Below are 18,591 nucleotides of genomic sequence, written 5' to 3' on the forward strand. Positions count from 1 at the left end.
TCCCCTGAAATGTTTTTCGGTGGAAACAGATGGGTTTTTATCATCGGAAACAGAATTAGCCCTCGACGTCAGAACAACATTTTTTGAAAAAATCCCTAAGCCGCGCGGTCACGATTTCTTCTCAAAATCTGACGTTCTGCAATTCACTGAAAAATGTTGGCAAAGTGTTGCAAGTGATCTCCTGAAATGTTTTTCGTTGGAAACAGATGGGTTTTTTTCATCGGAAACAGAATTAGCCCTTGACGTTTGAACAATTTTTTTTGAAAAAATTCTTAAGCCGCGCGGTCACAGTTTCTTCTCAAAATCTGACGTTCTGTAATTCACTCAAAAATGTTGGCAAACTGTTGCAAGTGATCCCCTGTAATGTTTTTCGGTGGAAACATATGGGTTTTTATCATCGGAAACAGAATTAGCCCTCGACGTTTGAACAACTTTTTTTGAAAAAATCCCTAAGCCGCGCGGTCACAATTTCTTCTCAAAATCTGACGTTCTGCAATTCACTCCAAAATGTTGGCAAACTGTTGCAAGTGATCCCCTGAAATGTTTTTCGGTGGAAACAGATGGGTTTTTATCATCGGAAACAGAATTAGCCCTAGAGGTCTGAACAACTTTTTTTGAAAAAATCCCTAAGCCGCGCGGTCACAATTTATGCTCAAAATCTGACTTTCTGCAATTCACTGAAACATGTTGGCAAACTGTTGCAAGTGATCCCCTGAAATGTTTTTCCGTGGAAACATATGGGTTTTTATCATCGGAAACAGAATTAGCCCTCGACGTTTGAACAACTTTTTTTGAAAAAATCCCTAAGCCGCGCGGTCACAATTTCTTCTCAAAATCTGACGTTCTGCAATTCACTCCAAAATGTTGGCAAACTGTTGCAAGTGATCCCCTGAAATGTTTTTCGGTGGAAACAGATGGGTTTTTATCATCGGAAACAGAATTAGCCCTAGAGGTCTGAACAACTTTTTTTGAAAAAATCCCTAAGCCGCGCGGTCACAATTTATGCTCAAAATCTGACTTTCTGCAATTCACTGAAACATGTTGGCAAACTGTTGCAAGTGATCCCCTGAAATGTTTTTCCGTGGAAACAGATGGGTTTTTATCATCGGAAACAGACTTAGCCCCCGACGTCTGAACAACTTTTTTTGAAAAAATCCCTAAGCCGCGCGGTCACGATTTCTTCTCAAAATCTGACGTTCTGCAATTCACTGAAAAATGTTGGCAAAGTGTTGCAAGTGATCTCCTGAAATGTTTTTCGGTGGAAACAGATGGGTTTTTATCATCGGAAACAGAATTAGCCCTCGACGTCTGAACAACTTTTTTTGAAAAAATCCCTAAGCCGCGCGGTCACAATTTCTTCTCAAAATCTGACGTTCTGCAATTCACTCAAAAATGTTGGCAAACTTTTGCAAGTGATCCCCTGAAATGTTTTTCGGTGGAAACAGATGGGTTTTTATCATCGGAAACAGAATTAGCCCTCGACGTCAGAACAACATTTTTTGAAAAAATCCCTAAGCCGCGCGGTCACGATTTCTTCTCAAAATCTGACGTTCTGCAATTCACTGAAAAATGTTGGCAAAGTGTTGCAAGTGATCTCCTGAAATGTTTTTCGTTGGAAACAGATGGGTTTTTTTCATCGGAAACAGAATTAGCCCTTGACGTTTGAACAATTTTTTTTGAAAAAATTCTTAAGCCGCGCGGTCACAGTTTCTTCTCAAAATCTGACGTTCTGTAATTCACTCAAAAATGTTGGCAAACTGTTGCAAGTGATCCCCTGTAATGTTTTTCGGTGGAAACATATGGGTTTTTATCATCGGAAACAGAATTAGCCCTCGACGTTTGAACAACTTTTTTTGAAAAAATCCCTAAGCCGCGCGGTCACAATTTCTTCTCAAAATCTGACGTTCTGCAATTCACTCCAAAATGTTGGCAAACTGTTGCAAGTGATCCCCTGAAATGTTTTTCGGTGGAAACAGATGGGTTTTTATCATCGGAAACAGAATTAGCCCTAGAGGTCTGAACAACTTTTTTTGAAAAAATCCCTAAGCCGCGCGGTTACAATTTATGCTCATAATCTGACTTTCTGCAATTCACTGAAACATGTTGGCAAACTGTTGCAAGTGATCCCCTGAAATGTTTTTCCGTGGAAACAGATGGGTTTTTATCATCGGAAACAGACTTAGCCCCCGACGTCTGAACAACTTTTTTTGAAAAAATCCCTAAGCCGCGCGGTCACAATTTCTGCTCAAAATCTGACGTTCTGCAATTCACTCAAAAATGTTGACAAACTGTTGCAAGTGATCCCCTGAAATGTTTTTCTGTGGAAACAGATGGGTTTTAATCATCGGAAACAGAATTAGCCCTCGACGTCTGAACAACTTTTTTTGAAAAAATCCCTAAGCCGCGCGGTCACAATTTCTTCTCAAAATCTGACGTTCTGCAATTCACTCAAAAATTTGGCAAACTTTTGCAAGTGATCCCCTGAAATGTTATTCGTTGGAAACAGATGGGTTTTTATCATCGGAAACAGAATTAGCCCTCGAGGTCTGAACAACTTTTTTTGAAAAAATCCCTAAGCCGCGCGGTCACAATTTCTGCTCAAAATCTGACGTTCTGCAATTCACTCAAAAATGTTGACAAACTGTTGCAAGTGATCCCCTGAAATGTTTTTCGGTGGAAACAGATGGGTTTTTATCATCGGAAACAGAATTAGCCCTTGACGTCTGAACAACTTTTTTTGAAAAAATCCCTAAGCCGCGCGGTCACAATTTCTGCTCAAAATCTGACGTTCTGCAATTCACTCCAAAATGTTGGCAAACTGTTGCAAGTGATCCCCTGAAATGTTTTTCGGTGGAAACAGATGGGTTTTTATCATCGGAAACAGAATTAGCCCTAGAGGTCTGAACAACTTTTTTTGAAAAAATCCCTAAGCCGCGCGGTTACAATTTATGCTCATAATCTGACTTTCTGCAATTCACTGAAACATGTTGGCAAACTGTTGCAAGTGATCCCCTGAAATGTTTTTCCGTGGAAACAGATGGGTTTTTATCATCGGAAACAGACTTAGCACCCGACGTCTGAACAACTTTTTTTGAAAAAATCCCTAAGCCGCGCGGTCACAATTTCTGCTCAAAATCTGACGTTCTGCAATTCACTCAAAAATGTTGACAAACTGTTGCAAGTGATCCCCTGAAATGTTTTTCTGTGGAAACAGATGGGTTTTAATCATCGGAAACAGAATTAGCCCTCGACGTCTGAACAACTTTTTTTGAAAAAATCCCTAAGCCGCGTGGTCACAATTTCTTCTCAAAATCTGACGTTCTGCAATTCACTCAAAAATTTGGCAAACTTTTGCAAGTGATCCCCTGAAATGTTATTCGTTGGAAACAGATGGGTTTTTATCATCGGAAACAGAATTAGCCCTCGAGGTCTGAACAACTTTTTTTGAAAAAATCCCTAAGCCGCGCGGTCACAATTTCTGCTCAAAATCTGACGTTCTGCAATTCACTCAAAAATGTTGACAAACTGTTGCAAGTGATCCCCTGAAATGTTTTTCGGTGGAAACAGATGGGTTTTTATCATCGGAAACAGAATTAGCCCTTGACGTCTGAACAACTGTTTTTGAAAAAATCCCTCAGCCTCGCGGTTACAATTTATGCTCATAATCTGACTTTCTGCAATTCACTGAAACATGTTGACAAACTTTTGCAAGTGATCCCCTGAAATGTTTTTCGGTGGAAACAGATGGGATTTATCATCGGAAACAGAACTAGCCCTCGACGTCCGAACAACTTTTTTTGAAAAAATTCCTAAGCCGCGCGGTCACAATTTCTTCTCAAAATCTGACGTTCTGCAATTCACTCAAAAATGTTGGCAAACTGTTGCAAGTGATCCCCTGAAATGTTATTCGGTGGAAACAGATGGGTTTTTATCATCGGAAACAGAATTAGCCCGCGACGTCTGAACAACTTTTTTTGAAAAAATCCCTAAGCCGCGCGGTCACAATTTCTTCGCAAAATCTGACGTTCTGTAATTCACTCAAAAATGTTGGCAAACTGTTGCAAGTGATCCCCTGAAATGTTTTTCGGTGGAAACAGATGGGTTTTTATCATCGGAAACAGAATTAGCCCTCGACGTCTGAACAACTTTTTTTGAAAAAATCCCTAAGCCGCGCGGTCACGATTTCTTCTCAAAATCTGACGTTCTGCAATTCACTGAAAAATGTTGGCAAAGTGTTGCAAGTGATCTCCTGAAATGTTTTTCGGTGGAAACAGATGGGTTTTTATCATCGGAAACAGAATTAGCCCTCGACGTTTGAACAATTTTTTTTGAAAAAATCCTTAAGCCGCGCGGTCACAATTTCTTCTTAAAATCTGACGTTCTGTAATTCACTCAAAAATGTTGGCAAACTGTTGCAAGTGATCCCCTGAAATGTTTTTCGGTGGAAACATATGGGTTTTTATCATCGGAAACAGAATTAGCCCTCGACGTTTGAACAACTTTTTTTGAAAAAATCCCTAAGCCGCGCGGTCACAATTTCTTCTCAAAATCTGACGTTCTGCAATTCACTCCAAAATGTTGGCAAACTGTTGCACGTGATCCCCTGAAAAGTTTTTCGGTGGAAACAGATGGGTTTTTATCATTGGAAACAGAATTAGCCCTCGACGTCTGAACAACTTTTTTTGAAAAAATCCCTAAGCCGCGCGGTCACGGTTTCTTCTCAAAATCTGACGTTCTGCAATTCACTGAAAAATGTTGGCAAACTGTTGCAAGTGATCCCCTGAAATGTTTTTCGGTGGAAACAGATGGGTTTTTATCATCGGAAACAGAATTAGCCCTCGACGTTTGAAAAATTTTTTTGAAAAAATACCTAAGCCGCGCGGTCACAATTTCTGCTCAAAATCTGACGTTCTGCAATTCACTCAAAAATGTTGGCAAACTTTTGCAAGTGATCCCCTGAAATGTATTTCGGTGGAAATAGATGTGTTTTTATCATCGGAAACAGAATTAGCCCTTGACGTCTGAACAACTGTTTTTGAAAAAATCCCTAAGCCGCGCGGTCACAATTTCTGCTAAAAATCTGACGTTCTGCAATTCACAGAAAAATGTTGGCAAACTGTTGCAAGTGATCCCCTGAAATGTTTTTCGGTGGAAACAGATTGGTTTTTATCATTGGAAACAGAATTAGCCCTCGACGTCTTAAAAACTTTTTTTGAAAAAATCCCTAAGCCGCGCAGTCACAATTTCTGCTCAAAATCTGACGTTCTGCAATTCACTCAAATATGTTGGCAAACTGTTTCAAGGGATCCCCTGAAATATTTTTAGGTGGAAACAGATGAGGTTTTATCATCGGAAACAGAATTAGCCCTTGACGTCTGAACAACTTTTTTTGAAAAAATCCGTAAGCCGCGCGGTCACAATTTCTTCTCAAAATCTGACGTTCTGTAATTCACAGAAAAATGTTGGCAAACTTTTGCAAGTGATCCCCTGAAATGTTTTTCGGTGGAAACAGATGGGTTTTTATCATCGGAAACAGAATTAGCCCGCGACGTCTGAACAACTTTTTTTGAAAAAATCCCTAAGCCGCGCGGTCACAATTTCTTCTCAAAATCTGACGTTCTGCAATTCACTCCAAAATGTTGGCAAACTGTTGCAAGTGATCCCCTGAAATGTTTTTCGGTGGAAACAGATGGGTTTTTATCATCGGAAACAGAATTAGCCCTAGAGGTCTGAACAACTTTTTTTGAAAAAATCCCTAAGCCGCGCGGTCACAATTTATGCTCAAAATCTGACTTTCTGCAATTCACTGAAACATGTTGGCAAACTGTTGCAAGTGATCCCCTGAAATGTTTTTCCGTGGAAACAGATGGGTTTTTATCATCGGAAACAGACTTAGCCCCCGACGTCTGAACAACTTTTTTTGAAAAAATCCCTAAGCCGCGCGGTCACGATTTCTTCTCAAAATCTGACGTTCTGCAATTCACTGAAAAATGTTGGCAAAGTGTTGCAAGTGATCTCCTGAAATGTTTTTCGGTGGAAACAGATGGGTTTTTATCATCGGAAACAGAATTAGCCCTCGACGTCTGAACAACTTTTTTTGAAAAAATCCCTAAGCCGCGCGGTCACAATTTCTTCTCAAAATCTGACGTTCTGCAATTCACTCAAAAATGTTGGCAAACTTTTGCAAGTGATCCCCTGAAATGTTTTTCGGTGGAAACAGATGGGTTTTTATCATCGGAAACAGAATTAGCCCTCGACGTCAGAACAACATTTTTTGAAAAAATCCCTAAGCCGCGCGGTCACGATTTCTTCTCAAAATCTGACGTTCTGCAATTCACTGAAAAATGTTGGCAAAGTGTTGCAAGTGATCTCCTGAAATGTTTTTCGTTGGAAACAGATGGGTTTTTTTCATCGGAAACAGAATTAGCCCTTGACGTTTGAACAATTTTTTTTGAAAAAATTCTTAAGCCGCGCGGTCACAATTTCTTCTCAAAATCTGACGTTCTGTAATTCACTCAAAAATGTTGGCAAACTGTTGCAAGTGATCCCCTGTAATGTTTTTCGGTGGAAACATATGGGTTTTTATCATCGGAAACAGAATTAGCCCTCGACGTTTGAACAACTTTTTTTGAAAAAATCCCTAAGCCGCGCGGTCACAATTTCTTCTCAAAATCTGACGTTCTGCAATTCACTCCAAAATGTTGGCAAACTGTTGCAAGTGATCCCCTGAAATGTTTTTCGGTGGAAACAGATGGGTTTTTATCATCGGAAACAGAATTAGCCCTAGAGGTCTGAACAACTTTTTTTGAAAAAATCCCTAAGCCGCGCGGTTACAATTTATGCTCATAATCTGACTTTCTGCAATTCACTGAAACATGTTGGCAAACTGTTGCAAGTGATCCCCTGAAATGTTTTTCCGTGGAAACAGATGGGTTTTTATCATCGGAAACAGACTTAGCCCCCGACGTCTGAACAACTTTTTTTGAAAAAATCCCTAAGCCGCGCGGTCACAATTTCTGCTCAAAATCTGACGTTCTGCAATTCACTCAAAAATGTTGACAAACTGTTGCAAGTGATCCCCTGAAATGTTTTTCTGTGGAAACAGATGGGTTTTAATCATTGGAAACAGAATTAGCCCTCGACGTCTGAACAACTTTTTTTGAAAAAATCCCTAAGCCGCGCGGTCACAATTTCTTCTCAAAATCTGACGTTCTGCAATTCACTCAAAAATTTGGCAAACTTTTGCAAGTGATCCCCTGAAATGTTATTCGTTGGAAACAGATGGGTTTTTATCATCGGAAACAGAATTAGCCCTCGAGGTCTGAACAACATTTTTTGAAAAAATCCCTAAGCCGCGCGGTCACAATTTCTGCTCAAAATCTGACGTTCTGCAATTCACTCAAAAATGTTGACAAACTGTTGCAAGTGATCCCCTGAAATGTTTTTCGGTGGAAACAGATGGGTTTTTATCATCGGAAACAGAATTAGCCCTTGACGTCTGAACAACTGTTTTTGAAAAAATCCCTCAGCCTCGCGGTCACAATTTCTGCTAAAAATCTGACGTTCTGCAATTCACAGAAAAATGTTGGCAAACTGTTGCAAGTGATCCCCTGAAATGTTTTTCGGTGGAAACAGATGGGATTTATCATCGGAAACAGAACTAGCCCTCGACGTCCGAACAACTTTTTTTGAAAAAATTCCTAAGCCGCGCGGTCACAATTTCTTCTCAAAATCTGACGTTCTGCAATTCACTCAAAAATGTTGGCAAACTGTTGCAAGTGATCCCCTGAAATGTTTTTCGGTGGAAACAGATGGGTTTTTATCATCGGAAACAGAATTAGCCCGCGACGTCTGAACAACTTTTTTTGAAAAAATCCCTAAGCCGCGCGGTCACAATTTCTTCTCAAAATCTGACGTTCTGTAATTCACTCAAAAATGTTGGCAAACTGTTGCAAGTGATCCCCTGAAATGTTTTTCGGTGGAAACAGATGGGTTTTTATCATCAGAAACAGAATTAGCCCTCGAGGTCTGAACAACTTTTTTTGAAAAAATCCCTAAGCCGCGCGGTCACGATTTCTTCTCAAAATCTGACGTTCTGCAATTCACTGAAAAATGTTGGCAAAGTGTTGCAAGTGATCCCCTGAAATGTTTTTCGGTGGAAACAGATGGGTTTTTATCATCGGAAACAGAATTAGCCCTAGACGTCTGAACAACTTTTTTTGAAAAAATCCGTAAGCCGCGCGGTCACAATTTCTTCTCAAAATCTGACGTTCTGTAATTCACAGAAAAATGTTGGCAAACTGTTGCAAGTAATCCCCTGAAATGTTTTTCGGTGGAAACAGATGGTTTTTTATCATCGGAAACAGACTTAGCCCTCGACCTCTGAACAACTTTTTTTGAAAAAATCCCTAAGCCGCGCGGTCACAATTTCTTCTCAAAATCTGACGTTCTGCAATTCACTGAAAAATGTTGGCAAAGTGTTGCAAGTGATCTCCTGAAATGTTTTTCGTTGGAAACAGATGGGTTTTTTTCATCGGAAACAGAATTAGCCCTTGACGTTTGAACAATTTTTTTTGAAAAAATTCTTAAGCCGCGCGGTCACAATTTCTTCTCAAAATCTGACGTTCTGTAATTCACTCAAAAATGTTGGCAAACTGTTGCAAGTGATCCCCTGTAATGTTTTTCGGTGGAAACATATGGGTTTTTATCATCGGAAACAGAATTAGCCCTCGACGTTTGAACAACTTTTTTTGAAAAAATCCCTAAGCCGCGCGGTCACAATTTCTTCTCAAAATCTGACGTTCTGCAATTCACTCCAAAATGTTGGCAAACTGTTGCAAGTGATCCCCTGAAATGTTTTTCGGTGGAAACAGATGGGTTTTTATCATCGGAAACAGAATTAGCCCTAGAGGTCTGAACAACATTTTTTGAAAAAATCCCTAAGCCGCGCGGTTACAAATTATGCTCATAATCTGACTTTCTGCAATTCACTGAAACATGTTGGCAAACTGTTGCAAGTGATCCCCTAAAATGTTTTTCCGTGGAAACAGATGGGTTTTTATCATCGGAAACAGACTTAGCCCCCGACGTCTGAACAACTTTTTTTGAAAAAATCCCTAAGCCGCGCGGTCACAATTTCTGCTCAAAATCTGACGTTCTGCAATTCACTCAAAAATGTTGACAAACTGTTGCAAGTGATCCCCTGAAATGTTTTTCTGTGGAAACAGATGGGTTTTAATCATCGGAAACAGAATTAGCCCTCGACGTCTGAACAACTTTTTTTGAAAAAATCCCTAAGCCGCGCGGTCACAATTTCTTCTCAAAATCTGACGTTCTGCAATTCACTCAAAAATTTGGCAAACTTTTGCAAGTGATCCCCTGAAATGTTATTCGTTGGAAACAGATGGGTTTTTATCATCGGAAACAGAATTAGCCCTCGAGGTCTGAACAACTTTTTTTGAAAAAATCCCTAAGCCGCGCGGTCACAATTTCTGCTCAAAATCTGACGTTCTGCAATTCACTCAAAAATGTTGACAAACTGTTGCAAGTGATCCCCTGAAATGTTTTTCGGTGGAAACAGATGGGTTTTTATCATCGGAAACAGAATTAGCCCTTGACGTCTGAACAACTGTTTTTGAAAAAATCCCTCAGCCTCGCGGTCACAATTTCTGCTAAAAATCTGACGTTCTGCAATTCACAGAAAAATGTTGGCAAACTGTTGCAAGTGATCCCCTGAAATGTTTTTCGGTGGAAACAGATGGGATTTATCATCGGAAACAGAACTAGCCCTCGACGTCCGAACAACTTTTTTTGAAAAAATTCCTAAGCCGCGCGGTCACAATTTCTTCTCAAAATCTGACGTTCTGCAATTCACTCAAAAATGTTGGCAAACTGTTGCAAGTGATCCCCTGAAATGTTTTTCGGTGGAAACAGATGGGTTTTTATCATCGGAAACAGAATTAGCCCGCGACGTCTGAACAACTTTTTTTGAAAAAATCCCTAAGCCGCGCGGTCACAATTTCTTCTCAAAATCTGACGTTCTGTAATTCACTCAAAAATGTTGGCAAATTGTTGCAAGTGATCCCCTGAAATGTTTTTCGGTGGAAACAGATGGGTTTTTATCATCGGAAACAGAATTAGCCCTCGACGTCTGAACAACTTTTTTTGAAAAAATCCCTAAGCCGCGCGGTCACGATTTCTTCTCAAAATCTGACGTTCTGCAATTCACTGAAAAATGTTGGCAAAGTGTTGCAAGTGATCTCCTGAAATGTTTTTCGGTGGAAACAGATGGGTTTTTATCATCGGAAACAGAATTAGCCCTCGACGTTTGAACAATTTTTTTTGAAAAAATCCTTAAGCCGCGCGGTCACAATTTCTTCTTAAAATCTGACGTTCTGTAATTCACTCAAAAATGTTGGCAAACTGTTGCAAGTGATCCCCTGAAATGTTTTTCGGTGGAAACATATGGGTTTTTATCATCGGAAACAGAATTAGCCCTCGACGTTTGAACAACTTTTTTTGAAAAAATCCCTAAGCCGCGCGGTCACAATTTCTTCTCAAAATCTGACGTTCTGCAATTCACTCCAAAATGTTGGCAAACTGTTGCACGTGATCCCCTGAAAAGTTTTTCGGTGGAAACAGATGGGTTTTTATCATCGGAAACAGAATTAGCCCTCGACGTCTGAACAACTTTTTTTGAAAAAATCCCTAAGCCGCGCGGTCACGGTTTCTTCTCAAAATCTGACGTTCTGCAATTCACTGAAAAATGTTGGCAAACTGTTGCAAGTGATCCCCTGAAATGTTTTTCGGTGGAAACAGATGGGTTTTTATCATCGGAAACAGAATTAGCCCTCGACGTTTGAAATTTTTTTTTGAAAAAATACCTAAGCCGCGCGGTCACAATTTCTGCTCAAAATCTGACGTTCTGCAATTCACTCAAAAATGTTGGCAAACTTTTGCAAGTGATCCCCTGAAATGTTTTTCGGTAGAAATAGATGTGTTTTTATCATCGGAAACAGAATTAGCCCTTGACGTCTGAACAACTGTTTTTGAAAAAATCCCTAAGACGCGCGGTCACAATTTCTGCTAAAAATCTGACGTTCTGCAATTCACAGAAAAATGTTGGCAAACTGTTGCAAGTGATCCCCTGAAATGTTTTTCGGTGGAAACAGATTGGTTTTTATCATTGGAAACAGAATTAGCCCTCGACGTCTTAAAAACTTTTTTTGAAAAAATCCCTAAGCCGCGCAGTCACAATTTCTGCTCAAAATCTGACGTTCTGCAATTCACTCAAATATGTTGGCAAACTGTTTCAAGGGATCCCCTGAAATATTTTTAGGTGGAAACAGATGAGGTTTTATCATCGGAAACAGAATTAGCCCTTGACGTCTGAACAACTTTTATTGAAAAAATCCCTAAGCCGCGCGGTCACAATTTCTGCTAAAAATCTGACGTTCTGCAATTCACTGAAAAATGTTGGCAAACTGTTGCAAGTGATCCCCTGAAATGTTTTTCGGTGGAAACAGATGGCTTTTTATCATCAGAAACAGAATTAGCCCTCGAGGTCTGAACAACTTTTTTTGAAAAAATCCCTAAGCCGCGCGGTCACGATTTCTTCTCAAAATCTGACGTTCTGCAATTCACTGAAAAATGTTGGCAAAGTGTTGCAAGTGATCTCCTGAAATGTTTCTCGGTGGAAACAGATGGGTTTTTATCATCGGAAACAGAATTAGCCCTAGACGTCTGAACAACTTTTTTTGAAAAAATCCGTAAGCCGCGCGGTCACAATTTCTTCTCAAAATCTGACGTTCTGTAATTCACAGAAAAATGTTGGCAAACTGTTGCAAGTGATCCCCTGAAATGTTTTTCGGTGGAAACAGATGGGTTTTTATCATCGGAAACAGAATTAGCCCGCGACGTCTGAACAACTTTTTTTGAAAAAATCCCTAAGCCGCGCGGTCACAATTTCTTCTCAAAATCTGACGTTCTGCAATTCACTGAAAAATGTTGGCAAAGTGTTGCAAGTGATCTCCTGAAATGTTTTTCGGTGGAAACAGATGGGTTTTTATCATCGGAAACAGAATTAGCCCTCGACGTTTGAACAATTTTTTTTGAAAAAATCCTTAAGCCGCGCGGTCACAATTTCTTCTTAAAATCTGACGTTCTGTAATTCACTCAAAAATGTTGGCAAACTGTTGCAAGTGATCCCCTGAAATGTTTTTCGGTGGAAACATATGGGTTTTTATCATCGGAAACAGAATTAGCCCTCGACGTTTGAACAACTTTTTTTGAAAAAATCCCTAAGCCGCGCGGTCACAATTTCTTCTCAAAATCTGACGTTCTGCAATTCACTCCAAAATGTTGGCAAACTGTTGCACGTGATCCCCTGAAAAGTTTTTCGGTGGAAACAGATGGGTTTTTATCATCGGAAACAGAATTAGCCCTCGACGTCTGAACAACTTTTTTTGAAAAAATCCCTAAGCCGCGCGGTCACGGTTTCTTCTCAAAATCTGACGTTCTGCAATTCACTGAAAAATGTTGGCAAACTGTTGCAAGTGATCCCCTGAAATGTTTTTCGGTGGAAACAGATGGGTTTTTATCATCGGAAACAGAATTAGCCCTCGACGTTTGAAATTTTTTTTTGAAAAAATACCTAAGCCGCGCGGTCACAATTTCTGCTCAAAATCTGACGTTCTGCAATTCACTCAAAAATGTTGGCAAACTTTTGCAAGTGATCCCCTGAAATGTTTTTCGGTAGAAATAGATGTGTTTTTATCATCGGAAACAGAATTAGCCCTTGACGTCTGAACAACTGTTTTTGAAAAAATCCCTAAGACGCGCGGTCACAATTTCTGCTAAAAATCTGACGTTCTGCAATTCACAGAAAAATGTTGGCAAACTGTTGCAAGTGATCCCCTGAAATGTTTTTCGGTGGAAACAGATTGGTTTTTATCATTGGAAACAGAATTAGCCCTCGACGTCTTAAAAACTTTTTTTGAAAAAATCCCTAAGCCGCGCAGTCACAATTTCTGCTCAAAATCTGACGTTCTGCAATTCACTCAAATATGTTGGCAAACTGTTTCAAGGGATCCCCTGAAATATTTTTAGGTGGAAACAGATGAGGTTTTATCATCGGAAACAGAATTAGCCCTTGACGTCTGAACAACTTTTATTGAAAAAATCCCTAAGCCGCGCGGTCACAATTTCTGCTAAAAATCTGACGTTCTGCAATTCACTGAAAAATGTTGGCAAACTGTTGCAAGTGATCCCCTGAAATGTTTTTCGGTGGAAACAGATGGCTTTTTATCATCAGAAACAGAATTAGCCCTCGAGGTCTGAACAACTTTTTTTGAAAAAATCCCTAAGCCGCGCGGTCACGATTTCTTCTCAAAATCTGACGTTCTGCAATTCACTGAAAAATGTTGGCAAAGTGTTGCAAGTGATCTCCTGAAATGTTTCTCGGTGGAAACAGATGGGTTTTTATCATCGGAAACAGAATTAGCCCTAGACGTCTGAACAACTTTTTTTGAAAAAATCCGTAAGCCGCGCGGTCACAATTTCTTCTCAAAATCTGACGTTCTGTAATTCACAGAAAAATGTTGGCAAACTGTTGCAAGTGATCCCCTGAAATGTTTTTCGGTGGAAACAGATGGGTTTTTATCATCGGAAACAGAATTAGCCCGCGACGTCTGAACAACTTTTTTTGAAAAAATCCCTAAGCCGCGCGGTCACAATTTCTTCTCAAAATCTGACGTTCTGTAATTCACTCAAAAATGTTGGCAAACTGTTGCAAGTGATCTCCTGAAATGTTTTTCGGTGGAAACAGATGGGTTTTTATCATCGGAAACAGAATAAGCCCTCGACGTTTGAACAACTTTTTTTGAAAAAATCCCTAAGCCGCGCGGTCACAATTTCTTCTCAAAATCTGACGTTCTGCAATTCACTCCAAAATGTTGGCAAACTGTTGCAAGTGATCCCCTGAAATGTTTTTCGGTGGAAACAGATGGGTTTTTATCATCGGAAACAGAATTAGCCCTAGAGGTCTGAACAACTTTTTTTGAAAAAATCCCTAAGCCGCGCGGTCACAATTTATGCTCAAAATCTGACTTTCTGCAATTCACTGAAAAATGTTGGCAAACTGTTGCAAGTAATCCCCTGAAATGTTTTTCGGTGGAAACAGATGGTTTTTTATCATCGGAAACAGACTTAGCCCTCGACCTCTGAACAACTTTTTTTGAAAAAATCCCTAAGCCGCGCGGTCACAATTTCTGCTAAAAATCTGACGTTCTGCAATTCACTCAAAAATGTTGACAAACTGTTGCAAGTGATCCCCTGAAATGTTTTTCGGTGGAAACAGATGGGTTTTTATCATCGGAAACAGAATTAGCCCTTGACGTTTGAACAATTTTTTTTGAAAAAATTCTTAAGCCGCGCGGTCACAATTTCTTCTCAAAATCTGACGTTCTGTAATTCACTCAAAAATGTTGGCAAACTGTTGCAAGTGATCCCCTGAAATGTTTTTCGGTGGAAACATATGGGTTTTTATCATCGGAAACAGAATTAGCCCTCGACGTTTGAACAACTTTTTTTGAAAAAATCCCTAAGCCGCGCGGTCACAATTTCTTCTCAAAATCTGACGTTCTGCAATTCACTCCAAAATGTTGGCAAACTGTTGCAAGTGATCCCCTGAAATGTTTTTCGGTGGAAACAGATGGGTTTTTATCATCGGAAACAGAATTAGCCCTAGAGGTCTGAACAACTTTTTTTGAAAAAATCCCTAAGCCGCGCGGTCACAATTTATGCTCATAATCTGACTTTCTGCAATTCACTGAAACATGTTGGCAAACTGTTGCAAGTGATCCCCTGAAATGTTTTTCCGTGGAAACATATGGGTTTTTATCATCGGAAACAGAATTAGCCCTCGACGTTTGAACAACTTTTTTTGAAAAAATCCCTAAGCCGCGCGGTCACAATTTCTTCTCAAAATCTGACGTTCTGCAATTCACTCCAAAATGTTGGCAAACTGTTGCAAGTGATCCCCTGAAATGTTTTTCGGTGGAAACAGATGGGTTTTTATCATCGGAAACAGAATTAGCCCTAGAGGTCTGAACAACTTTTTTTGAAAAAATCCCTAAGCCGCGCGGTCACAATTTATGCTCATAATCTGACTTTCTGCAATTCACTGAAACATGTTGGCAAACTGTTGCAAGTGATCCCCTGAAATGTTTTTCCGTGGAAACATATGGGTTTTTATCATCGGAAACAGAATTAGCCCTCGACGTTTGAACAACTTTTTTTGAAAAAATCCCTAAGCCGCGCGGTCACAATTTCTTCTCAAAATCTGACGTTCTGCAATTCACTCCAAAATGTTGGCAAACTGTTGCAAGTGATCCCCTGAAATGTTTTTCGGTGGAAACAGATGGGTTTTTATCATCGGAAACAGAATTAGCCCTAGAGGTCTGAACAACTTTTTTTGAAAAAATCCCTAAGCCGCGCGGTCACAATTTATGCTCATAATCTGACTTTCTGCAATTCACTGAAACATGTTGGCAAACTGTTGCAAGTGATCCCCTGAAATGTTTTTCCGTGGAAACATATGGGTTTTTATCATCGGAAACAGAATTAGCCCTCGACGTTTGAACAACTTTTTTTGAAAAAATCCCTAAGCCGCGCGGTCACAATTTCTTCTCAAAATCTGACGTTCTGCAATTCACTCCAAAATGTTGGCAAACTGTTGCAAGTGATCCCCTGAAATGTTTTTCGGTGGAAACAGATGGGTTTTTATCATCGGAAACAGAATTAGCCCTAGAGGTCTGAACAACTTTTTTTGAAAAAATCCCTAAGCCGCGCGGTCACAATTTATGCTCATAATCTGACTTTCTGCAATTCACTGAAACATGTTGGCAAACTGTTGCAAGTGATCCCCTGAAATGTTTTTCCGTGGAAACATATGGGTTTTTATCATCGGAAACAGAATTAGCCCTCGACGTTTGAACAACTTTTTTTGAAAAAATCCCTAAGCCGCGCGGTCACAATTTCTTCTCAAAATCTGACGTTCTGCAATTCACTCCAAAATGTTGGCAAACTGTTGCAAGTGATCCCCTGAAATGTTTTTCGGTGGAAACAGATGGGTTTTTATCATCGGAAACAGAATTAGCCCTAGAGGTCTGAACAACTTTTTTTGAAAAAATCCCTAAGCCGCGCGGTCACAATTTATGCTCAAAATCTGACTTTCTGCAATTCACTGAAACATGTTGGCAAACTGTTGCAAGTGATCCCCTGAAATGTTTTTCCGTGGAAACAGATGGGTTTTTATCATCGGAAACAGACTTAGCCCCCGACGTCTGAACAACTTTTTTTGAAAAAATCCCTAAGCCGCGCGGTCACGATTTCTTCTCAAAATCTGACGTTCTGCAATTCACTGAAAAATGTTGGCAAAGTGTTGCAAGTGATCTCCTGAAATGTTTTTCGGTGGAAACAGATGGGTTTTTATCATCGGAAACAGAATTAGCCCTAGAGGTCTGAACAACTTTTTTTGAAAAAATCCCTAAGCCGCGCGGTCACAATTTATGCTCATAATCTGACTTTCTGCAATTCACTGAAACATGTTGGCAAACTGTTGCAAGTGATCCCCTGAAATGTTTTTCCGTGGAAACATATGGGTTTTTATCATCGGAAACAGAATTAGCCCTCGACGTTTGAACAACTTTTTTTGAAAAAATCCCTAAGCCGCGCGGTCACAATTTCTTCTCAAAATCTGACGTTCTGCAATTCACTCCAAAATGTTGGCAAACTGTTGCAAGTGATCCCCTGAAATGTTTTTCGGTGGAAACAGATGGGTTTTTATCATCGGAAACAGAATTAGCCCTAGAGGTCTGAACAACTTTTTTTGAAAAAATCCCTAAGCCGCGCGGTCACAATTTATGCTCAAAATCTGACTTTCTGCAATTCACTGAAACATGTTGGCAAACTGTTGCAAGTGATCCCCTGAAATGTTTTTCCGTGGAAACAGATGGGTTTTTATCATCGGAAACAGACTTAGCCCCCGACGTCTGAACAACTTTTTTTGAAAAAATCCCTAAGCCGCGCGGTCACGATTTCTTCTCAAAATCTGACGTTCTGCAATTCACTGAAAAATGTTGGCAAAGTGTTGCAAGTGATCTCCTGAAATGTTTTTCGGTGGAAACAGATGGGTTTTTATCATCGGAAACAGAATTAGCCCTCGACGTCTGAACAATTTTTTTTGAAAAAATCCCTAAGCCGCGCGGTCACAATTTCTTCTCAAAATCTGACGTTCTGCAATTCACTCAAAAATGTTGGCAAACTTTTGCAAGTGATCCCCTGAAATGTTTTTCGGTGGAAACAGATGGGTTTTTATCATCGGAAACAGAATTAGCCCTCGACGTCAGAACATTTTTTGAAAAAATCCCTAAGCCGCGCGGTCACGATTTCTTCTCAAAATCTGACGTTCTGCAATTCACTGAAAAATGTTGGCAAAGTGTTGCAAGTGATCTCCTGAAATGTTTTTCGTTGGAAACAGATGGGTTTTTTTCATCGGAAACAGAATTAGCCCTTGACGTTTGAACAACTTTTTTTGAAAAAATCCCTAAGCCGCGCGGTCACAATTTCTTCTCAAAATCTGACGTTCTGAAATTCACTCCAAAATGTTGGCAAACTGTTGCAAGTGATCCCCTGAAATGTTTTTCGGTGGAAACAGATGGGTTTTTATCATCGGAAACAGAATTAGCCCTAGAGGTCTGAACAACTTTTTTTGAAAAAATCCCTAAGCCGCGCGGTCACAATTTATGCTCATAATCTGACTTTCTGCAATTCACTGAAACATGTTGGCAAACTGTTCCAAGTGATCCCCTGAAATGTTTTTCCGTGGAAACAGATGGGTTTTTATCATCGGAAACAGACTTAGCCCCCGACGTCTGAACAACTTTTTTTGAAAAAATCCCTAAGCCGCGCGGTCACAATTTCTTCTCAAAATCTGACGTTCTGCAATTCACTCAAAAATTTGGCAAACTTTTGCAAGTGATCCCCTGAAATGTTATTCGTTGGAAACAGATGGGTTTTTATCATCGGAAACAGAATTAGCCCTCGAGGTCTGAACAACTTTTTTTGAAAAAATCCCTAAGCCGCGCGGTCACAATTTCTGCTCAAAATCTGACGTTCTGCAATTCACTCAAGAATGTTGACAAACTGTTGCAAGTGATCCCCTGAAATGTTTTTCGGTGGAAACAGATGGGTTTTTATCATCGGAAACAGAATTAGCCCTTGACGTCTGAACAACTGTTTTTGAAAAAATCCCTCAGCCTTGCGGTCACAATTTCTGCTCAAAATCTGACGTTCTGCAATTCACAGAAAAATGTTGGCAAACTGTTGCAAGTGATCCCCTGAAATGTTTTTCGGTGGAAACAGATGGGATTTATCATCGGAAACAGAACTAGCCCTCGACGTCCGAACAACTTTTTTTGAAAAAATTCCTAAGCCGCGCGGTCACAATTTCTTCTCAAAATCTGACGTTCTGCAATTCACTCAAAAATGTTGGCAAACTGTTGCAAGTGATCCCCTGAAATGTTTTTCGGT

This window comes from Podarcis vaucheri, assembly GCF_965113315.1.
Source record: "Podarcis vaucheri genome assembly, chromosome: 2".
Classification (NCBI taxonomy): Eukaryota; Metazoa; Chordata; class Lepidosauria; order Squamata; family Lacertidae; genus Podarcis; species Podarcis vaucheri.